This window comes from Carcharhinus amblyrhynchos, chromosome 27 (genome assembly GCF_965287045.1).
Source record: "Carcharhinus amblyrhynchos chromosome 27, sCarAmb.v2.hapA, whole genome shotgun sequence".
Lineage (NCBI taxonomy): Eukaryota > Metazoa > Chordata > Chondrichthyes > Carcharhiniformes > Carcharhinidae > Carcharhinus > Carcharhinus amblyrhynchos.
This window is the reverse complement of record NC_137350.1, coordinates 34,231,777-34,237,776: the sequence shown is the minus strand read 5'-3', so window position 1 is coordinate 34,237,776 and position 6,000 is coordinate 34,231,777. Positions and strand designations below refer to the sequence as shown.

Genomic DNA, 6,000 nt, shown 5'->3' with positions numbered 1-6,000 from the left:
ATATACATTATAAAATGCCACGTAGTCTTCTGAGAAAGTGGAGGCATTGGTGGGCTTTCTTAGGTATACTGTCCGGTTTGGAGAAAAGAAGTAACTCCAGAATTAATGAAATAACAGTATTTATATTCTGAAACACAGCAACCGATGTTGAAAGCTTTCTGAGGAGGTGCATTCAGACACCGTCAAAAGCTTTGTCCCTATGCACATCTATATAGATTGTTATGCTTATATAGTCCGGAGAATCCCTGCAGTGCAGAAGAAGGCCATTCGGCCCATCAAGTCCACACCAACCATCTGAAAAAGCACTCCCCATTGTCTCAATCTCCCATCCTAGCCCCTTAACCCCACACATTGATCGTGGCCAATCCACCTAACCTGCACATCTTTGGACACTATGGGGCAATGTACCATGGTCAATCCACCTTCCCCGGACATTTTCAGACTTTGGGAGCAAATTATGACCGCTGACTATTGACTGCTCTACTCAAGGGAAAGGTTCCTTCCGATCTTCCTTAATTCTGTCCATCAGAATTTTATACATCTCATAGGAATCCTCCCCTCTGCTTCCTGCCCCAAGGGCAAACCACACACCCATGTGGGCAGGAACACATCACCCATAAACTCTCTGCTTCTAAACAGCAGCTGTGGGAGTTGTGATCAAAATGCTGACATTATGCATTATAAAATGCTGCGGAGCTGGCACCCAGACTTGATCTATGCTCCATCTAATCTATAGGTAAATACAATCAGGCGAGAGCGCACCAGACCTATTTTACAGGTTCTGTAAATTAGAGAAAAAATGTTCATTGGCAGAACATAAATGCAAAGAAAAGTTCAGGACATTTTTAGACAATACCAAATTGTTTTAAATTGTCGATTATCTTTTCAGTCAAGCACCAAACTGTTTATGTAGAGAATTAGGCTTTATTACAATAATAGGTGTATAGGTGATCGGTGCTTGGTGGCCGGCCCAGACACAATGGGCCGATGGGCCTCTTTGTGTGCTGTATAAATCTATGACTTTACCTCTAGACTGGGCTGTAGATTATACGTCCAAGTTAAAATGGACCACAGGGCAAACACTATCAGGAATTGAAAACAAAGCGGAAACCATGGAATTGTTGGAAGCAAAATAGTGGAAAATGACAAGCCGTGCAGTAAAACCTCCGTCTTTTTCAGTGGAGGGACCAAACGGCTCATTTCAAGATTATTATTATTCATTACTGCGGTTACCAACACCATCCTGTACAAGGAGCTGTGTGACTTTCTTTCTGCTAAGATAAAGATGTGATAGGGGGCACCCAGATTTGAACTGGGGACCTCTTGATCTGTAGTCAAATGCTCTACCACTGAGCTATACCCCCTGCGGTTCTACAGTGCTCCCTGTGCCTAGTAATAAAATAAAACTTAAGCGTTTTTTCACCTCAAGGACACACTGATACCCTCTGAAATATTAACACTTTACTCCTTTCTCCACAGACGTAACCTGATGGGGAAGGAGGATTCCTGGTATTTTTTACAGTATGAATATTGATTGTATATACAGAATATGATCTGTAGTGAAATATGGCATCACACAGCTGCACCCATTTATGTTGTATAGTTACTGGTTCATTGGCAGAAGAATGGAATAAATATTTATCTTCAAGTGAGAACTTCAGTTCAATATTTTGTTTAATGAGGAACCGAAGTGAAGGCCTAAGGATCCATTGCATTCAGCAAAGTGTTTTGAGTTGATATATTATTGTCACATATAAATATATACAGTGAAAAGTGTTGTTTCTTCTGCTCTATACAAACTAAACGTACCATTCATAGAGTGCATAGGGGAGAAGGAAAGGAGAGGATGCCGAATATCACTTCACAGTCACAGCTTGAGTGCAGAGAAAGATCAGCAAGACCCAATCACTTCAAATTTGCTGGTGTCAAAATTTCATGAAGCAAAACAATGCTTGAGAAGTTTCTTTATTAATGTCAGAAGTAGGCTTACATTAACACTGCAATGAGATTGCTGTCAAAATCCCTTTGTCACCACCCTCCAGCATCTGTTCAGGTACACTGAGGGAGAATTGAACATGGTGGATCCACCTAACCTGCACGTCTTCCAGACTGTGGGAGGAAACCGGACCACCCGTAGGAAACCCATGCAGACATGGGGAAAATGTGCAAACTCCACACAGACAGTCACCCAAGCTAGGAATCAAACCCAGGTCCCTAGCGCTGTGAGGCAGCAGTGCTAACCACTGTGCTACCAATGTTGAAAGATAATTAAAATAATTATGCATTTTGGGGCCATGAGGAAAAGGCAGGAAATAGTACAAGTGAATTGCTTCCTCCAGGATCCCAGTACAGGCATATTGGGCCAAATGGCCTCCTGCTGTGCTGTCACCATCGCATGTAGTTTGTCCCATTACCTAAACCTGATTTTTAAAATGCTTGTTTACTGCATTGGAGCAGTTTTTCCATTCACTGAATCGGTTGTACAGGAGATGGTTATAAAGACATCAACATGCAAAACAACAATACTTTATTCAGCCACAGAAAGTATTTAAAATAAAACATTTCAGTTTAAACAGATTGTAACACTGAATCTGCCCGGGGGCAGAATGTACTCCCCTGGTGTTGCGACTGGAACACAGCAGAGGGTCAAATGACTGGTAGCAGGAGACAGCATTAAAAAAATAATCTGAGGCGCTGTTTTAAAAGTCTTTGTCCTTCCAAACTATGGCACAAGGTATTTATGCAGAATTATGATCAGAAAGCTAACATTATACGTTATAAGATGGCACATAGGTGGCATCCAAACTTGGTCTATTCTCCATCTCATCTATAAGTAAACTCTATTGAGTGTGAGAGCCCCAGACCTATGTTACGTGCTCCGTAAATGTGATTAAATGTGATTAAAAAATGCTCATAGAGCAGAACACAAAGAAAATAGTTCAAGACATTTTTAGACAATGCCAAATTGTTTTAAATTGCCGATTACCTTTACAAACAGGCGCTAAACTGTTGAAAGAGAATTAGTTTTGATTCCAATAATTATAAACAATGTTGAGTGTGTAACTTTCATTGTTGTGACAAATACATTTCTGTGAAGGGTTGACAAAAGTGAAGCCGCTGTAATCACGAGCTTGCGTCAGTCAATACATTTAAACAGCTGGAAAATGGGATTAAAATAGATGTATGCTTAGAGGCCGGCCCAGGCATGATGGACTGAAGGGCCTATTGTTCAGTTGTAAAACTCTTAGACATTTTCTCCAGACTGGGCTCCAGATTAAACGCCTAGAATAAACTGGTCGACAGAACAAACACCATCAGAAAAACAGAGAAGAAACGAGGGAATGAATTGTAAAAAATAGTGGACATTAACAAACAATGTGGTAAAATTATCCATTCTTTAAAGCAGCACCAAACAGCTCATTTCAGGATTATTGTTACTCATTGCTGCAGTTACAGACAGTGTACTGAATATGATCTTTAGTGAAATATGGCATTGCACAGCTGCACCCATTTATGTTGTACAGTCGCTGGTTCATTAATAGGAGAATGGTATAAATATTTATACTCAAATCGAAAGATGTGTGGGTGAGGTTGATTGGCTATGCTAAAATTGTCCCTTAGTGTCCTGAGATGTGTAGGTTAGAGGGATTATCACGTAAAAATGTAGGGATAAGGGGGTAGGACCTGATTGGGATTATGGTCGGTGCAGTTTTGATGGGCCAAATGGCTTCTTTCTGCACTTTCGGGTTTCTATGATTCTATGAAATAAGAACTTCAGCTCAATATTTTGGTTATTGAGAAACTGAAGTGAAGGCCTAAGGATCCACTACACTCAGCAAAGTGGTTTGGAGAAAACCAACAATTCCAAAATTAATTAAATAGCAGTATTTATTTTCTTTAAGACCATAAATAGATCTTGAAGGGTTTCTGAGGAGTTTATTATTGACTCTAATGATCACAGAGTTGCTGTAGAGGCAGAGGATTGACAGCAAACCTTCTTTGTGAAAACATTCGACCATTGAGAGGACATTGGAATGAAACTATAGGAGGTGGCACCCAGTCTTGATCTATGCCCCATCTAATCTACAGGTAAAAAACTATTGAGTGAGAGAGTCCCAGATCTATTTTGCAGGCTCTGTAAATTAGAGAAGAAAATGTTCATCAGGCAGATCACAAATGTGAAAAAAATTCAGGATAATTTTAGACAACACCAAATTGTTTCAAATTGTTGATTACCTTTTCAGTCAAGCACCAAACTATTTATGTAGAGAATTAGTCTTTATTACAATAATAGGTGTATAGGTGATCGGTGCTTGGCAGCCGGCCCAGACACAATGGGCTGATGCGCCTCTTTCTGCCCTGTAAAAATCTATGACTTTACCCCTAGACTAGGCTGTAGATTATACATCTAAATTAAAATGGGCCACAGGGCGAACACTACCAGGAATCAAAAACAAAGGGGAAACCATGGAATTGATGGAAGCAAAATAGTGGACAATGACAAGCATTGCAGTAAAAACTCACCCTCTTTCATTTGAGGCAAACAGCTCCTTTGAGGATTATTGCCATTCATTGGAGTAGTTACAAACACTGTGCTGTGTAAGGGTGAGTTGTGTGACTTTCTTTCTTTTGGTAAGTTAAAGACACGATAAGGGGGCACCCAGATTTGAACTGGGGACCTCTTGATCTGCAGTCAAATACTCTACCACTGAGCTATACCCCCTCCTGCAGGATAGAGGCTCTTGTGCCTAGCAATAAAACAAAACTTAGGTGTTTCTTCAACTCAAGGATACACTGGCACCCCATGAAACATTAACTCTTTACTCCTTTCGCCCCAAACGCTTCCTGATGGGGAGGGAAGATTTATGGTATTTTCTGACTGCATCAATCGTTATTTTTTTACAGTGTGAATACTGGGGAGAGAACCCTGAATATAATCTGTAGTGAACTATGGAATTGCACAGCTGCACCCATTATGGTTGTACAGTCACTGGTTCATTAATAGGAGAATGGAATAAATATTTATCCTCTATTGAGAACTTCAGCTCAATATTTTGTTTATTAAGGAACCGAAGTGAAGGCCTGAGGATCCAATACATCCAGCAAAGTGGTTTGAAGAAAGCAAATAATTCCAGAATTAATTAAGTAACAGTATTTATATTCTTAAAGATCTCAAATTGATCTTGAAGGGTTTCTGAGGAGTTTATTATTGACTCTAATGATCACAGAGTTGCTGTAAAGGCAGAGTAATGACTGCAAACCTTCCTTGTAAAAACATGAGGCCATTGAGAGGATACTGGATTGAAACTAGAGGACTCTCTTCATCCACGGTCAAATGCTTTGCCCCCACTCACATCTCTATAGCTTCTTATGCTTCTAGAATCCATAGAATCCCTGCAGTGCAGAAGGAGACCAAACAGGCAGCAAACTGTTTATATGGAGAATTAGTCTTGATTATAATAATTACAGACATACACAATGCTGCTGTTACAGACACTGCACTGTGTCAGGGGTAGGCTGTGTGACTTTGATTGTTTTTTGCTAAGATAAAGATCAGCTAGGGGGCACCCAGATTTGAACTGGGGACCGCTTGATCTGCAGTCAAATGCTCTACCACTGAGCTATACCCCCTCATATTAGCTGGTGGTCTCTGTGCATTCAAATAAAATAAACCTTTGCTGTTTTGGCACCTCAAGAATACATTGGCACCTTGTGAAACATTAACCCTTTATTCGCTTTGCCACAGATACTCCCTGATGGGGAGGGAGAATTTCTGGTATTTTCTGACTGCACCAATATTTATTTTTTACAGTGTGAATATTGGGGGGAGAGCCCTGAATATGATCTGTACTGAAATATGGCATCACTCAGCTGCACCCATTTATGCTGCACAGTCTCTGGTTCGTTAATTGTAGAGTGGAATAAATATTTATCCTCAAATGAGAACTTCAGCTCAATATTTTGTTTGAGAGGAAACAAAGTAAAGGCCTAAGGATCCAT

The 6,000-nt window shown here is 40.3% G+C and overlaps 3 non-coding genes across 3 annotated transcripts; all 3 read right to left on the bottom strand.

The window, feature by feature from the left end:
* Window positions 1-1,292: 1,292 nt before the first annotated feature.
* On the bottom strand, window positions 1,293-1,364 carry trnac-aca (transfer RNA cysteine (anticodon ACA)). Its single transcript has one exon. It is a non-coding gene; the product is annotated as a tRNA-Cys (tRNA).
* Window positions 1,365-4,651: 3,287 nt separating this feature from the next.
* On the bottom strand, window positions 4,652-4,723 carry trnac-gca (transfer RNA cysteine (anticodon GCA)). Its single transcript has one exon. It is a non-coding gene; the product is annotated as a tRNA-Cys (tRNA).
* An 836-nt stretch (window positions 4,724-5,559) lies between these two features.
* trnac-gca (transfer RNA cysteine (anticodon GCA)) lies at window positions 5,560-5,631 on the bottom strand. Its single transcript has one exon. It is a non-coding gene; the product is annotated as a tRNA-Cys (tRNA).
* Between the last annotated feature and the right edge of the window lie 369 nt (window positions 5,632-6,000).